Raw genomic sequence first — 16,701 nt, forward strand, 5'->3', positions numbered from 1 at the left:
CCCCCCTGGTTCTCTGCTCCAGGGGGCCCATGCCTGAAGCTGTGTAAGGGGCCCCATAATTCCGGATGCGTTCCCTCGGCGTTTGGCATTGTGGTGAATCCCAGCGGCAAGAATCTACCAATTCTTGTGACTTGGATTGACAGCCCTGGGCCCTGTGGTATCACGTGCACTGGTGTGTGTGTGTGGGGGGGGGGGGCGCTGCAATCAGATTGTTGGTGGGGGGATTTTTTAGGGGTGCCAGAGGGTAAGAATTGTTCTAGGAGGGGAAATTTGGGGGGGGGGGGGATAGGAGTGGTGATTTGTGGTGTAAAGGGGGATAGGGGAAAAGGATTTGTGCTAGAAGCCGGGATGTGGGGGAATTTATGCTAGAAGTGGTGATATGGTAGAGGAGAGGAGGCGATTTGTGCTAGCATGGGAAATATTTTCAGGGGGTGATTTGTGCTAGTAAGGATGATTGGGGGTATTTGTGCTAGGGGAAGACATTGTTTTCTTTTGGGGGGGGGGATTTGTTCTAGGAGGGGGAATGGGGGGGATTTTTGCTGGAGGGGGATTTTGGAGTGGGGAGAGAGGGGAAACTTTAGTAGGGGAGGATTTATGCTAGGGAGGGGGTGTTTTTTTTTTGAGAGGGGAGGATTTGTGCTGGGGGGATTTGGGGAGAGAGAGTATTTAAACTGAGAGGGGGAGGGGGGGGAAATATTTATGCTGGGAGGGGTGATTTCAGAAAGAGGGTTGATTTGTACATCAACATGCAGATTGGTGCTTGATAAAAAAAAATCGGAGGGGGGGGGGGTAGATTTTTGCTGACACATAATGCTTATACATTTGGGGGGGGGGGCAGTTGGCCACATTCACCCTGGGCTCTAGATGACCATGTCGCAGCCCTGGCAAGAATGTACAAAGTAAGCTGCTAACAGTATGATCCATGGAGTGTGTGAAGATAGGTGTATCAGTATCAGCATCAGGAAGCCCCTCGCTATGCATTTTTCCTAAATAGAATGCACTCGGGGGCAATTTTTAAAAAAGTGAAAAAAAAAAAAAAGGTATCAGAAGGTGGCTGTAGTGCCTCCTAAATGCCTGTCAGCCACCCTCTGAAAAGCTATCCACCACAGATTGCTTTTCACAGGGAGGTAAGCATAATGCCCGTGTGAAAGAAGCCGAAGAAATAATTTGTTTCTTGTCCTTCTTGATTTGAATTATGAAAGTGTTGATCTCAAATTTTAAAGGTGTAATCTGAAAATATGTGACTCCAGTCTCAGTGGTGCCATTACTAAGCTGAACACCCAAACCTCTACACCAGAATTTCTCAACCATTTCAACACGGAGGAACCCTTGAAATGACTTTCCAGTCTCAGGGAACCTCCTGCTAATAATCATTATATCTACAATTCATGATACATTAGTGTGATGGTCAGTGGGAAGAATTATCCTCTTATGCCCTGTACACACGATCAGAATTTCCGATGGGATAAAATCCGATGAAATTTTCCATCGGAATTCCGTTCAAGCTGTTTTGCATACACACTGTCCGACCAAAACTCTACGACGAACCGAGAAAAATTAACTTCAATGCTTCCGAGCATGCGTTGACTTGATTCTGAGCATGCGTGTTTTTTTTTTTCCGTCTGAGTTCCAAACAGACGATCGAAATTTCCGATTGGAAAAAATACACATGTTCTATTTCTAAACCCCGATGGAAAAAAGTCCAATGGGGCCCACACACGGTCGCAAAAGGAACCTCTAGCAACCTCTGGAGGAACATTAGGCTGCAGTGTTTTTTACCGCGGTTTTCGCTGGAGAGGTGATTTACACATTGTCGGCTATGGCCGAACGCCGAAGCCGCCTGAAAAAAAGGGTCAGGGACTTGTTTTGAGCTTCAGGTGTACGGCGTGGAGATGTGAACCATCTCCATAGAGAACAATGTTAAATCACCCCTCCAGCGTATTTTAGGCTGCAATAGCGTCGGGCTTCAGGCGTTAAAACGCCTAGGTGTGAATGGAACCTTATGGTTCCACGGAACCCTGGCTGAGAACTCCGGCTCTACACTATGATGTGTGCTTTGTTCTTGTGTATGTGTTGTAGCATTTGGAGCGCTCCGCTCTTCAGACAAAGCTACAAGGCTTGCTCTATACTAGAAGATTATTTTACAGAATATTTTGTTTACTAAGTAACAATTTTGTAACATGTTTTTTGCCACAGCTGGCAGATTGGTTACTTTATGTTACTATTAGATTGCTCTATTTCTGGCCTTCGGTGACAGAGCGTGTGAACCAGATGACGCTGTAAAAACCTGACAAGCAGAAAAACAGAGACTGCCATTGCTGCACCTCCTCTAAAAATGCTGGTTACCTGGCAGTCTCCGTTTTTTAATACTTTCTCAGTCACTGACCTGGAACAAGCATGAAGATTAGAAGGTTGGAGTGAATGTAAACTCTGAGCCCCGGTTCACACATTTGAATTCATGCTATTTCAGAGTGATTTTAAAGCCGCCAATAAGTGTGACTTGCCGACATCTGTGTGACTTCATACATAAATGTCAATGCAAGTCGCACATGAAATCGCACAAAAAACGCGCAGGAACCTTTTTCAAAGTTGCTGCAACTCACATGGAACTGATTTGAATGGTTCCATAGCGGCAAATAGGGTGCAACTTCTCATGCGACTCTGATCTGTCAAGTCACATGACAAGTCACACCCGGTGTGATCGGGGATGAATCTGTATACTGTTCTCGGTCAGCAACTCACAAAGTACCAATGCCTCTGGATCAGCATGACATGCAGGCAACTAGCAGTTCTCAGAAGACGAGGACAGCAATGCCAGCCTCTATATTCTCTTACTGCAAGAACATTTTTGTAAACATAAGGTGCAGAGAATAGAGGAATAATAGGGAGGAGATGAGGGGTGGGGGAAGAACGAGGGGGGTGGGGGGGCAGTAAAAGTGAATTTGGGCTTTAGATTTTATTATTTAGGATTTATAGTAGTAGTAGTAGTAGTACCAACAGCTTGTGAAGGGCTTTACAAAATATGGGTGACAGTACAATTACAATACAATTAAAGTGGAGGTTTACATTCGAAGCAGTACTTACCGTTTTAGAGATGCATCTTCTCCGCCGCTTCCGGGTATGGGCTGCGGGACTGGGCGTTCCTACTTGATTGACAGGCTTCCGACGGTCGCATACATCGCGTCACGATTTTCCGAAAGTAGTCGAACATTGGTGCGCAGGAGCCGTATAGAGCCGCACCGACGTTCGGCTTCTTTCGGCTACTCGTGACGTGATGTATGCAACCGTCGGAAGCCTGTCAATCAAATAGGAACGCCCAGTCCCGAGGACCATACCCGGAAGCGGCGGAGAAGATCGCTCTCTAAAACGGTAAGTACTGCTTCGATTTTAAAAAAACTAACCGATTCCCCTTGACAAAATGAGCCTCAATCTAATGTTAAAAATTTTTTTCGGGTGAACTCCCGCTTTAAGTACAAGAGAAATCAGAAGACCCAGCCTGTGAGAGCTTCCAGTCTGAAAGGGAGGGTCACATTACACAAACGGTAATAACTGAGAGGGATGAGCTAATGAAGAAAGTAAATATACAGTTTATTGGGTGGAGGTGGGATAGGCCTCCCTGAAGATATGCGTTTTCAGAGATTCCTAGAGGTGGACAGACTAGGAGATAGCTGGAAAGATTTAGTTAAGGAGTTCCAGAGGAAGAGAGAGGCTCTTAAGAAGTCCTGGATGAGAGGAGGTGACAAAGGAGCTAGAGAGCAGGAGGTCTTATGGGGAGTGAAGTAAACAGTTTGGTGGGTGCTTTAAGACTAGGTTAGTGATGTAGCCCAAGGCAGAGTTGTGGATGGCTTTGTAGGTTGTTGTTAGTATTCTGAATTCTATTTTTTAGGCAAGCAGAAGCCAGTGGAAGGATCGGCACAGAGGGTTCAATTTTCGTAGAACGTGTACACAACTTTCAATTTTTTTTCGCATATGTGAACAAAACTATTGATTTACATTTAAAGTGCAATATGTTCGTATGGTTTTCATATTAGAAAAATCAGATATGAAAAAAAAAAAAAAGCCTTTGTCATGTGAGAATTTTTGTACAATTAGTAAGATCCTCATAAATATGTGAAAAGTGTGGGGTGCATTTGTATTCAGCCCCCCGGAGTCAATACTTTGTAGAACCCCTTTCACTGCGATTACAGCTTCAAGTATTTTTGGGTATGTCTCTACCAGCTTTGCACCTCTAGAGAGTGAGATTTTTGCCCATTCTTCTTTGCAAAATAGCTCAAGCTCTGTCAGATTGGATGGAGAGCGTCTGTGAACAGCAATTTAAGTCTTGCCACAGATTCTCAATTAGGTAAGGCAGGGCTCGACAAATCCCGGTCGCCAGGTTGCCATGGCGACTAGAAATAGCATCCTGGCGACTTGGCTTGGAAGGTGGGCAAAAAAAAAAATGTTGTTCCATAGGACCTGCGCTCCGCGGACTAGGCCGAACCCGCGGCCTCGCCTAAAACATCCTGTTTTAGGTGAGGCCGCGGCTTCGGCCTAGTCCGCGGAGCGCCTTTCCCCCAGGATCGCGGCGGACTAGGCCCCCACCTCCCCCGCCGCTCGATCGCGGGGGGCCCGTGATGTCCGGTAATTGAGGCCGCGGCTTTGCGGCCTTGTGAAGTCCCCAGCTCTTCCTTGTGTGAGTTGGCGCCATCTGGTGGTGGCCGTTGGTATTACACGTTAAGCATTACAAGTTAAACAGCAATTCTAATGTCATTTTTCACTATTTTCACTGCTATCTTCTTCCCTCTAATTCAGTGCTTTAAGTGGGCCAAAAGAGGTGCCGGTACTCTATTAGGCGCCGGTGCTCCCCCCCCCCCAATACTGAACATGAAAATACCCTTGGCTGCGTGTGATGGGCACAGTGGCTGCATTTGATGGGCACAGTGGCTGCATTAGATGGGCACAGTGGCGACAATTGATGCAGGCACAGTGGCTGCGTGTGGTGGCACAGTGGCTGCGTGTGATGGCACAGTGGCTGCGTGTGATGGCACAGTGGCTGCGTGTGATGGGCACAGTGGCTGCATGTGATGGCACAGTGGTGACAATTGATGGCACTGTGGCTGCGTGTGTTCGCACAGTGGCTGCATGTGATGGCACAGTGGCTGCGTTTGGTGGCACAGTGGCTGCGTGTGATGGGCATAGTGGCGACAATTGATGGCACAGTGGCTGCGTTTGATGGGCACAGTGGCTGCGTTTGATGGGCACAGTGGCTGCGTTTGGTGGCACAGTGAGGCTGCAATTAATGGGGGTTTTTTTTAGTTAGAGAAGGCAAGCTCAAAATAACTCAAAAATATTTTTTTCTGCCATTTTTTTATTAAAAAACTGATGGTCACCTCAGTCCAACCCCCCCTCCCTCCAATACAGTCAATTATTTTCTTACTTTCTTCTGTTGCAGTCCTGAGTCCAGGATCCAGACAGTAGCAGCACTAGGAACTGTAGACGCAGGCTGAGCTGAGGCTCCTCGTGACTTGGGCTTCTTTCCTTGCCGCCGACACAGCTCCCTGCGCGAGTCCTCCTCTCACCTCTCACCTCGCCTCCGGCGTGACGTCACGCGGCGCACGCCGGGGAATGAACCAACTCTCCTCCATGGGGGGGGGGGGGTCGAGGAAACGCACAGGACAGGAGTGACAGGACAGAGGAAAGGGAGCCAGGAGCGCACTCGGCAGCAGTGAGTCGGCTCCGGCGGGCGGCATACAGTTTCTATTGTGACTGCGCTGCCTGTCTGACACACATTACCGGCCCGCAACTCGACAAGCCCACCGGCTGCGTTCCGGTACTGTAAACCCACGTACTGGGCGCACGGAGAGGTGCTGGTACTCTCCAGGGCCATTTTTGGAAGTGGCGGTACTGAGTACCGCCGCGTTCCCGCCCAGTTAAAGCACTGCTCTAATTAGAACCCCCACACATTATATATATTTTTTATCCTAACACCCTAGAGAATAAAATGGCGATCGTTGCAATACTTTCTGTCACGCCGTATTTGCGCAGCGGTCTTACAAGAGCACTTTTTTGGGAAAAAATTACACTTTATTTCATTAAAAAATAAGACAACAGTAAAGTTATCCCCATTTTTTTTAATATTATGAAAGATAATGTTACGCCGAGTAAGTTCATACCCAACATGTCACGCTTCAAAATTGCGTCTGCTCGTGGAATGCCGACAAACTTTTACCCTTTAAAATCTTCAAAGGCAACGTTTAAAAAAATTTACAGGTTGCATGTTTTGAGTTACAGAGGGGGTCTAGGGCTAGAATTATTGCTCTCGCTCTACCAATCGCGGCGATACCTCACATGTGTGGTTTGAACACCGTTTCCATATGCGGGCGCTGCTCGCATATGTGTTCACTTCTGCGCGCAAGCTCGTCGGGACGGGGTGCGTTTTCTGGCTCCTAACTTTTTTAGCTGGCTCCTAGATTCCAAGCAAATTTGTCAAACTCTGGGGTAAGGTCTGGACTTTGACTTTTTTCTAACACATGAATATGCTTTGATCTAAACCAAGGGTGTCAAACTCAATGTCATAGTGGGCCGCATCAGCATTATGATTGCTTTAAAAGGGCCGCCCGCGGGCCTTGTGTTTGACACCTGTGATCTAAACCATTCCATTGTAGCTCTGGCTGTATGTTTGGGGTCTTAGTCCTGCTGGAAGGTGAACTTTAGTGAAAAATTTAGTACTTACAGTTTTGGTGTCTTGCGCGGTGTCCATTGGCGGCCTCGTCGGGTCCGGCGTCCGTCTGCGGCTTCGGTGGTGTCCTCCCGGCTTCTCCCGCGCTGTCTCCCTGTCGAATCGCCGCTTCCCGCGCTCAGTTTGAATGCCTGTGCCGACATTTACCGAGTGCAGTACACTCGTCAAGGCTCGGCTTCGCTCGTGCTCACGCTCTGTGACGTTTATGCGTGAGCACGAGCGAAGACGAGCCTGGCCGAATGTACTGCATTCGGTATATGTCGGCGCAGGCATTCAAACTGAGCGCGGGTATCGGCGTATATCGCGCACCCACGATTTTCCCCTTAGGGAAAAGCTGCATGGTATACGCCGATAAATATGGTACGTTTTTTAGCACATCGGTTTTTTTAGCACAGCTCCTTTTTTATGGTCTTTGCTATTGTGGTGTGTATTTTGCCTTGAGTTTGCTGCTTTCTTTTTTTTACTGTTTTGCGTTTTTTTCTTACATTTATGTTTTTGGTTGTAAACATGACAATACTTTTTCAAGGCTTTGTATATACTTTACATTGTGAGAGGTATGGAGGTATCTTATGATACACTCACCATTGTGTGCCTAAATAAACTGAAGTAATATGTCTTCACCAAGAAAGGCAGGAAGCGCTTAACATAAGCAAGTTACATCATGAGAGCCTAAAATGCTGAAATCATGTTTGTAATTGTCAGAGGTAGAAGCTAGTCCAATGTAAAGACGCATAATCACTGCACTGGAAGAGCCAAGCTAGCTCTGGCTGTGGGGTGTTCAAATGTCTCCGGCTTAATCTTCTCTAATCATCTAATAAAATGTAGTCTGTATGACACCAACAGTCCTATTAGTGATGATCCTGGGGAGTGAAAGAAATGCCTGGCGGGCAGCACCCTATGACATCTCTACCCAGTAATGACACATGAGGGATGGAGGAGGAGGTCCTCTTTAATCCCGTCACGCCCGTCTTCCATTCACTGCCAGCTTTCATTGAGTGGGTTACATGAGAACTCTAGGCTCATGGAGGAGCAATGCATTGTTTTTAAATGTGGAGCTGTTGAAATGACAAAATACAAATAACGATCACATTCATTAATTTCCTTACCACAGGGGGGTCTACTAATTTCTGACACCTTGCTTTTGTTTATACCCGCCTATCTCAATAGGTGATGCTTCTTGGCAGCAAAGATTACAGGGCAGGTCAAGGATACTTTCCAATTTTGGGGGCAGAAGTGTTTTCTGGTTCAGATCTGCTCATCAATGACATAATGATGTCACATTACAATCTGATTGTACAATCTCCTTAAAGCGGAGGTTCACCCTCTAATTTTCAAGTAAACATTAAACACTGAGGGGCAGATCCACAAAGATCTGCCCCGGCGCAGCGTATCGGCCGTAACTTACGCCGCCGTAACTTACTTTTTTTGGTTTGAATCCTGAAAGAATTTGCGCCGTAAGTTATGGTGGCGTAGTGTATCTCTCGCGGTGTAACGGCGCCTAATTCAAATCGGCGAGTAGGGGGGGCGTGTTTCATTTAAATGAAGCGCGTCCCCGCGCCGAACGAACTGCGCATGGTTGCAGGGTTGCCAGCCTCAGTAAAACCAGGTACAGTATGTAAAAATCTGTGTTTTTTTAAATCTGTCCCTGAAATGTCCCTTACTGACATCCTTTTATTCTAAAAATCCCAAGATTATGGCTGCCCCGCCTCTCCAGTACCTTCTAGGCACTGTGTCTGTGGGGTACATGCTGTGTGATCGGGGGGTGCACTGTGTCTGTGGGGTACATGCTGTGTGATCGGGGGGTGCACTGTGTCTGTGGGGTACATGCTGTGTGATCGGGGGTGCACTGTGTCTGTGGGGTACATGCTGTGTGATTAGGGGGGTGCACTGTGTCTGTGGGGTACATGCTGTGTGATCGGGGGGTGCACTGTGTCTGTGGGGTACATGCTGTGTGATCAGGGGGGTGCACTGTGTCTGTGGGGTACATGCTGTGTGATCAGGGGGGTGCACTGTGTCTGTGGGGGACATGCTGTGTGATCAGGGGGGGTGCACTGTGTCTGTGGGGTACATGCTGTGTGATCGGGGGGTGCACTGTGTCTGTGGGGTACATGCTGTGTGATCAGGGGGGTGCACTGTGTCTGTGGGGTACATGCTGTGTGATCAGGGGGTGCACTGTGTCTGTGGGGGACATGCTGTGTGATCAGGGGGGTGCACTGTGTCTGTGGGGGACATGCTGTGTGATCAGGGGGGGTGCACTGTGTCTGTGGGGGACATGCTGTGTGATCAGGGGGGGTGCACTGTGTCTGTGGGGGACATGCTGTGTGATCAGGGGGGGTGCGCTGTGTCTGTGGGGTACAAGCTGTGTGATCAGGGGGGTGCACTGTGTCTGTGGGGTACATGCTGTGTGATCAAGAGGGTGCACTGTGTCTGTGGGGTACATGCTGTGTGATCAGGGGGGGTGCACTGTGTCTGTGGGGTACATGCTGTGTGATCAGGGGGGTGCACTGTGTCTGTGGGGTACATGCTGTGTGATCAGGGGGGGTGCACTGTGTCTGTGGGGTACATGCTGTGTGATCAGGGGGTGCACTGTGTCTGTGGGGTACATGCTGTGTGATCAGGGGGTGCACTGTGTCTGTGGGGGACATGCTGTGTGATCAGGGGGGTGCACTGTGTCTGTGGGGGACATGCTGTGTGATCAGGGGGGGTGCACTGTGTCTGTGGGGTACAAGCTGTGTGATCAGGGGGGTGCACTGTGTCTGTGGGGGACATGCTGTGTGATCAGGGGGGTGCACTGTGTCTGTGGGGTACATGCTGTGTGATCAAGAGGGTGCACTGTGTCTGTGGGGTACATGCTGTGTGATCAGGGGGGTGCACTGTGTCTGTGGGGTACATGCTGTGTGATCAGGGGGGTGCACTGTGTCTGTGGGGTACAAGCTGTGTGATCAAGGGGGTGCACTGTGTCTGTGGGGTACATGCTGTGTGTTTGGGGGGTGCAATGTGTCTGTGGGGTACATGCTGTGTGATCAGGGGGGTGCACTGTGTCTGTGGGGTACATGCTGTGTGATCGGGGGGTGCACTGTGTCTGTGGGGTACATGCTGTGTGATCAGGGGGGTGCACTGTGTCTGTGGGGTACATGCTGTGTGATCAGGGGGGTGCACTGTGTCTGTGGGGTACATGCTGTGTGATCAGGGGGGATGCACTGTGTCTGTGGGGTACAAGCTGTGTGATCAGGGGGGTGCACTGTGTCTGTGGGGTACATGCTGTGTGATCGGGGGGTGCACTGTGTCTGTGGGGTACAAGCTGTGTGATCAGGGGGGTGCACTGTGTCTGTGGGGTACACGCTGTGTGATCAGGGGGTGCACTGTGTCTGTGGGGTACATGCTGTGTGATAGGGGTGCACTGTGGGGTGTCTGGGGTACCTGTTGTGTGTGATCGGGGGGGTGGTGCACTGTGGGGTGTCTGGGGTACCTGCTGTGTGTGATCGGGGGGGTGCACTGTGGGGTGTCTGGGGTATCTGCTGTTTGTGATCGGGGGGTGCACTTTGGGGTGTCTGGTGTACCTGCTGTGTGTGATCGGGGGGTGCACTGTGGGGTGTCTGGGGTACCTGCTGTGTGTGATCGGGGGTGCACTGTGGGGTGTCTGGGGTATCTGCTGTGTGTGATCGGGAAGTGCACTGTCTGTAGGGTCTGGCCGGGGTACCTGCTGTGTGATCGGGGGGTGCACTGTGGGGTGTCTGGGGTACATGCTGTGTGATCGGGGGGTGCATTGTGGGGTGTCTGGGGTATCTGCTGCGTGTGATCGGGGGGTGCACTGTGTCTGTGGGGTACATGGTGTGTGTGATCGGGGGGTGCATTGTGGGTTACCTGCTGTGTGTGATCGGGGGGTCGGGTGCACTGTCTGTAGGGTCTGGCCGGGGTACCTGCTGTGTGTGATCGGGGGGTGCACTGTGGGGTGTCTGGGGTATCTGCTGTGTGTGATCGGGGGGTGCACTGTCTGTAGGGTCTGGCCGGGGTACCTGCTGTGTGTGATCGGGGGGTGCACTGTGGGGTGTCTGGGGTATCTGCTGCGTGTGATCGTGGGGTGCACTGTGTCTGTGGGGTACATGCTGTGTGTTATCTGGGGGTGCATTGTGGGGTACCTGCTGTGTGTGATCGGGGGGTGCACTGTCTGTAGGGTCTGGTCGGGGTACCTGCTGTGTGTGATCGGGGGGTGCACTGTCTGTAGGGTCTGGCCGGGGTACCTGCTGTGTGTGATCGGGGGGTGCACTGTGGGGTGTCTGGGGTACATGCTGTGTGATCGGGGGATGCACTGTGGGGTGTCTGGGGTACATGCTATGTGATCGGGGGGTGCACTGTCTGTAGGGTCTGGCCGGGGTACCTGCTGTGTGTGATCGGGGGGTGCACTGCCTGTAGGGTCTGGCCGGGGTACCTGCTGTGTGTGATCGGGGGGTGCATTGTGGGGTGTCTGGGGTACATGCTGTGTGTGATCGGGGGGTGCACTGTCTGTAGGGTCTGGCCGGGGTACCTGCTGTGTGTGATCGGGGGGTGCATTGTGGGGTGTCTGGGGTACATGCTGTGTGTGATCGGGGGGTGCACTGTGGGGTGTCTGGGGTACCTGCTGTGTGTGATCGGGGGGTGCACAGTGTCTGTGGGGTACATGCTGTGTGTGATCGGGGGGTGCACTGTGTCTGTGGGGTACATGCTGTGTGTGATCGGGGGGTCGGGTGCATTGTCTGTAGGGTCTGGCCGGGGTACCTGCTGTTGATTCCGATCAGAGTGTAGACTCGCACAGCCCCGCCCCTGTGCCCAGGCCCCGCCCTCCCGGCTCTCCGATGCTGAGCTGTGCTCCGTATAGCCGGTGTTCTCTGATCCGGGCGGAGGGTTGCGCTCGGCTCTCATGTCTCCGTCCGCCCGGGGGACCTGTAGCCGGACCGCCGCCCCCACACATCCGATCTGCATCGCCGGAACAGGTAGGATCCCAGACAGGGAGATCGTCCCCACACCGCCCTGTGTCTGTATATCGGCCGATCACACTGTGCGGGGTGTATACAGGGCTCACCGATCATCGTACTACGGGGGATCCTCATCATTCATCCCCATCATAGGGATGGGGAGTCGGGGCACACCGGGCGGGTCATACACCTGTTACTGGGAGAAGGCTCTCCTATTGGAAGGACTGATCACAGGACAGGGACCCCCCCCCCGTATGGACTGATCACAGGACAGGGCCCCCCCCCCCCCCCCGTATGGACTGATCACAGGACAGGGACCCCCCCCCCCCCGTATGGACTGATCACAGGACAGGGACCCCCCCCCCGTATGGACTGATCACAGGACAGGGACCCCCCCCCGTATGGACTGATCACAGGACAGGGACCCCCCCCACCTGTATGGACTGATCACAGGACAGGGACACACCCCCCCCCCCCTATGGACTGATCACCAGACAGGAACCCCCCCCCCCCCCCCACTATGGACTGATCACAGGACAGGGACCCCCCCCCCACCTGCATATGGACTGATCACAGGACAGGGACCCCCCTGTATGGACTGATCACAGGACAGGGACCCCCCCCACCTGTATATGGACTGATCACAGGACAGGGACCCCCCCCCCTATGGACTGATCACAGGACAGGGACCCCCCCTGTATGGACTGATCACAGGACAGGGACCCCCCCTGTATGGACTGATCACAGGACAGGGACCCCCCCTGTATGGACTGATCACAGGACAGGGACCCCCCCCCCTATGGACTGATCACAGGACAGGGACCCCCCCTATGGATTGATCACCAGACAGACCCCCCCCCCCCGTATGGACTGATCACAGGACAGTGCCCCCCCCCCCCCTATGGACTGATCAGATACTATACATACCAGCAGAATCTGTCTGTCTTCTATACAGATGGCACATAGGATCCTGAAGATTGTATATCCCATATGGGAGGGGGACATAGACAGGCAGATCTGTCACTAGGGATGTATGAGGACTGCCGTCTGATTGCTGATAAAGGGGGGGGGGGGTGTCACCTGTGGACCAATCACTATCCTTCTCCTATAAAGGATATCTAAATGCAACCATTAAAATATAATATGGTGCAGTTTATCTGTCCTTCAATGTGATCATTGTATTCGTTTTCTTATGTCATGCCAATTCCTTTTTCCTGCTGATCCCACCAGCAAACGTCCTGACCGCACTGCGCTGAGATCTCAGACCAGGTTCTCTGATTTTCTGTGAACTACAAACTACCGGGGGGGGGGGGGGGGGGCGGGCATCAGACCCCATACACACTATATAATTTTATTTGTTTGTGTTCAGATTGACCAAAACCATCTAATATGAGGTCAAAGCTTAAGAGTTCCAATGTGTATGCAATCAGGCAGCCCTTGCACTGCATGGATTTGGTAAACCGGGAGAAAATCTAATAGTGTGTATGGGGTCATTGTAGGGTGACAACACTGCCCCTCCATAGATACAGTGAGTGAGCGTTGTCACACAGTACAGGAAGTGTGTTATTGGCAGGATCACCAGGTGACAAGAGAAGGAATCTAAGCAGCGCTCAGCTGCAGTATATTACATGTTTGGATACTTGGTAACCATCAGAGAGCCTCATTATGTTGGGAAATAGATGAATTTCCTTTTCCTTTGTGATGACCATACACACTTTTATTTTCCAATCGATCTTCTCTGATAGGGACAATCCATCTATGGCTGACAACCGATTTGGTCGCCATGTCACACACAGGGAAGGGAATGTTAATCTATAATAAAGACATGATCCTAACTTCCAATCATAAATGATTGATCGACTTGGTCATATAAAAAAACAAATCCAAGCGTGTGTGGCCACCATTAGAGATCGTCTCGTTGGTAAATATCAGAGCTATAGGGAGATGTTGATGTTTTCAGCAGGGAATGTCATTTGTTACCTGCATCTGTCTTGGCGATTGAGATCTAAAAATTGTCTTTGGCTCGATCTAACGATCAGGTTCTGGACGGGGGCGGGAGAGACCCGTTCAGTGCTGTCCCTACTATCCTCACACTGGCCTGTGTATCTTATCAGGGAGATTGGCTTTATCTGATTGGTGCACATACAGGTGGATTAATCATCAGTACTATTAATCAACAGTCGCTTGCTATGATTGTATAATGTATGGGGTGAAGTGCGCGGTATCCGTAGCATCGGTGATAGACGCTTGGTTAATCTGTTTAGGATTCATGGAGACACGGGGGATTGAAGACTCGTTCAGCCTGGGAAAGCTTGTTAACTCAAACCATTCAAGTGTGCCCCCCCCCCCGCTGATGCATGGTACTCCTTCACAGCTCATGTGGTTGCTATGGGGGCTTCACTTCCTGTTTGTCCCGTCTACAAGTTCACAGATTAGCCTGGAAACCGCAGACAAAGAGCACCAGAGACTGCGCTCCTCTAGTATACTCCGGGGGGCAGGCTTTACAGATCACCAGAGATCCCTAATCGGACAGTCCTTCCAACAGACCCCCCCCCCCCATATACACTCTATGGAGGAGGCATTACATTACATGGGATCAGAGATCCCGAATCGGACAGTCCTTCCAACAGATCATCATATACACTCTATGGAGGAGGTCATACATTACATGGGATCAGAGATCCCGAATCTGACAATCCTTCCAACAGATCCCCCCCATATACACTCTATGGAGGAGGTCATTTATTACATGGGATCAGAGATCCCGAATCTGACAATCCTTCCAACAGATCCCCCCCATATACACTCTATGGAGGAGGTCATACATTACATGGGATCAGAGATCCCGAATCTGACAATCCTTCCAACAGATCCCCCCCATATACACTCTATGGAGGAGGTCATACATTACATGGGATCAGAGATCCCGAATCTGACAATCCTTCCAACAGATCCCCCCCATATACACTCTATGGAGGAGGTCATTTATTACATGGGATCAGAGATCCCGAATCTGACAATCCTTCCAACAGATCCCCCCCATATACACTCTATGGAGGAGGTCATTTATTACATGGGATCAGAGATCCCGAATCTGACAATCCTTCCAACAGATCCCCCCCATATACACTCTATGGAGGAGGTCATTTATTACATGGGATCAGAGATCCCGAATCTGACAATCCTTCCAACAGATCCCCCCCATATACACTCTATGGAGGAGGTCATACATTACATGGGATCAGAGATCCCGAATCTGACAATCCTTCCAACAGATCCCCATATACACTCTATGGAGGAGGTCATACATTACATGGGATCAGAGATCCCGAATCTGACAATCCTTCTAACAGATCCCCATATACACTCTATGGAGGAGGTCATACATTACATGGGATCAGAGATCCCGAATCTGACAATCCTTCCAACAGATCCCCATATACACTCTATGGAGGAGGTCATACATTACATGGGATCAGAGATCTCGAATCTGACAATCCTTCCAACAGATCCCCATATACACTCAGGAGGCATTGCATATCACCACCAGAGATCACACATTAGAAATGGTCGCATCATTTTTCCGTGATTTGTAGCTTCTGGTATAACACATAGAACTTGCGTATGGCGATGTTGATTTTTGCATGCAGAAAAAGCATAAATATTTACACAAAAAAACAAAACAAAAATCAAATTTTTCATTATTAAACCCCCTCCTTTTAATTTGAAGAAGTACGAGCAGATGTGTTTTAAAGCAGTAGTAAGCTCCCCCTACAAGGTAAAGGCATAATGTGCTAGTATGCATTGCATACTAGCACATTACAAAAGAATTGCCTTAAAATGAAGCCCTCCAGTATCGCGCTTTCACCACTGCAGAGTCTTCCATCTTCACCCAGTCTTCCTTCTGTGTTTCGTGGGCTGCGGCCGCTTGAATGGCTGAGCCGCCATGACGTCACTCCCGTACATGTGAGCGAGAGTCATGCCCGTGCTCCAGAGCTCTGAAGGAATGGCACAGGTACGCCGTTCCTTCAGAGCGCATGCGTGGGTGACGTCACCAACGTCTGCTCCCTAGAATATGCATGTTTGGGCGGTATCATTTAAGCCAGGGGTAAGGATTAGGTAAATACAGAGGGCCATATTCTTGTAGAAAGTAGGCGGCGCGTAAGCCATTTACACTCCGCCGCCCCAACCTACAGGAGCAAGTGCTGTATTCCCCAAACACTTGCTCCGTAGTTTGGGGCGGCGTAGTGTAATTGGCCCGGCGTATCCCCGCGTAAATCCAAGGGGGCGGCTTCTATTTAAATTAAGCGCGCCCCCGATTCTAACGAACTGCGCATGCACCGGGCTTAAAATAGCCCAGTGCGCATGCTCCAGTTCTCGGCGTAAAACGTCAATGACGCCGACGTGTGCGTCACTGACGTAAAGTCGTATTCAAGAACGACTTAGTAAAACGACGTACCCGACGGGAAAACACGACGCGGACCCGACGCCATATTTAACATGGCCTACGTGGGACTGGCGTAAGGTTACCCCTCATATAGTAGGGGTAACCTTACGCCTACGCAAACGACGTAAGCGACGGTTACGCGACGCAAATTCGTTCGGGAATCGGCGTATTGGGCTCATTTGCATAAACAAATGAGACGTAAACGCCACCTAGCGGCCGGCGGAGAATTACATTTAGGATCCGACAGTGTAAGTGTCTTACACTAGTCGGATCCTAGCCTAAATCCGGCGTATATTGTTATGTAAATACAAAACAATGATACGCCGGCGGGAATTTCGAATTACGCCGGTGTATCAGTAGATACACCGGTGTAACTTGTTTAAGAATATGGCCCAGAGTTTGCCATCACTTTAAGGCCTTTTGCACACTGCAGCCCATTGTTTACGTGCTTGTGTGTACATTGTAAACAAGCGTTGCGTATTCTTGAGTAATAAAAAAAAAAAAATCTGCTTTCCCGGTCAGTATTTTGCGCCGATATGAGTATAACTATTAATACATTTTTCCCTAGTAATATATTGTGCTCG

The 16,701-nt window shown here is 50.3% G+C and overlaps 1 protein-coding gene across 2 annotated transcripts in view; it reads left to right on the top strand.

Annotated features, from left to right (window-relative positions):
* The first annotated feature begins 11,550 nt into the window (after positions 1-11,550).
* SPATA13 (spermatogenesis associated 13) overlaps positions 11,551-16,701 on the top strand; it is a 134,249-nt gene continuing 129,098 nt past the window's right edge. For both annotated transcript variants that reach the window (XM_040340509.1, XM_040340510.1), the window contains exon 1: positions 11,551-11,688. The gene's annotated coding sequence lies outside the window, so the exon portion shown is untranslated. The remainder of the gene's footprint in view (positions 11,689-16,701) is intronic.

Source organism: Rana temporaria, chromosome 2, assembly GCF_905171775.1.
Source record: "Rana temporaria chromosome 2, aRanTem1.1, whole genome shotgun sequence".
Taxonomy (NCBI): domain Eukaryota; kingdom Metazoa; phylum Chordata; class Amphibia; order Anura; family Ranidae; genus Rana; species Rana temporaria.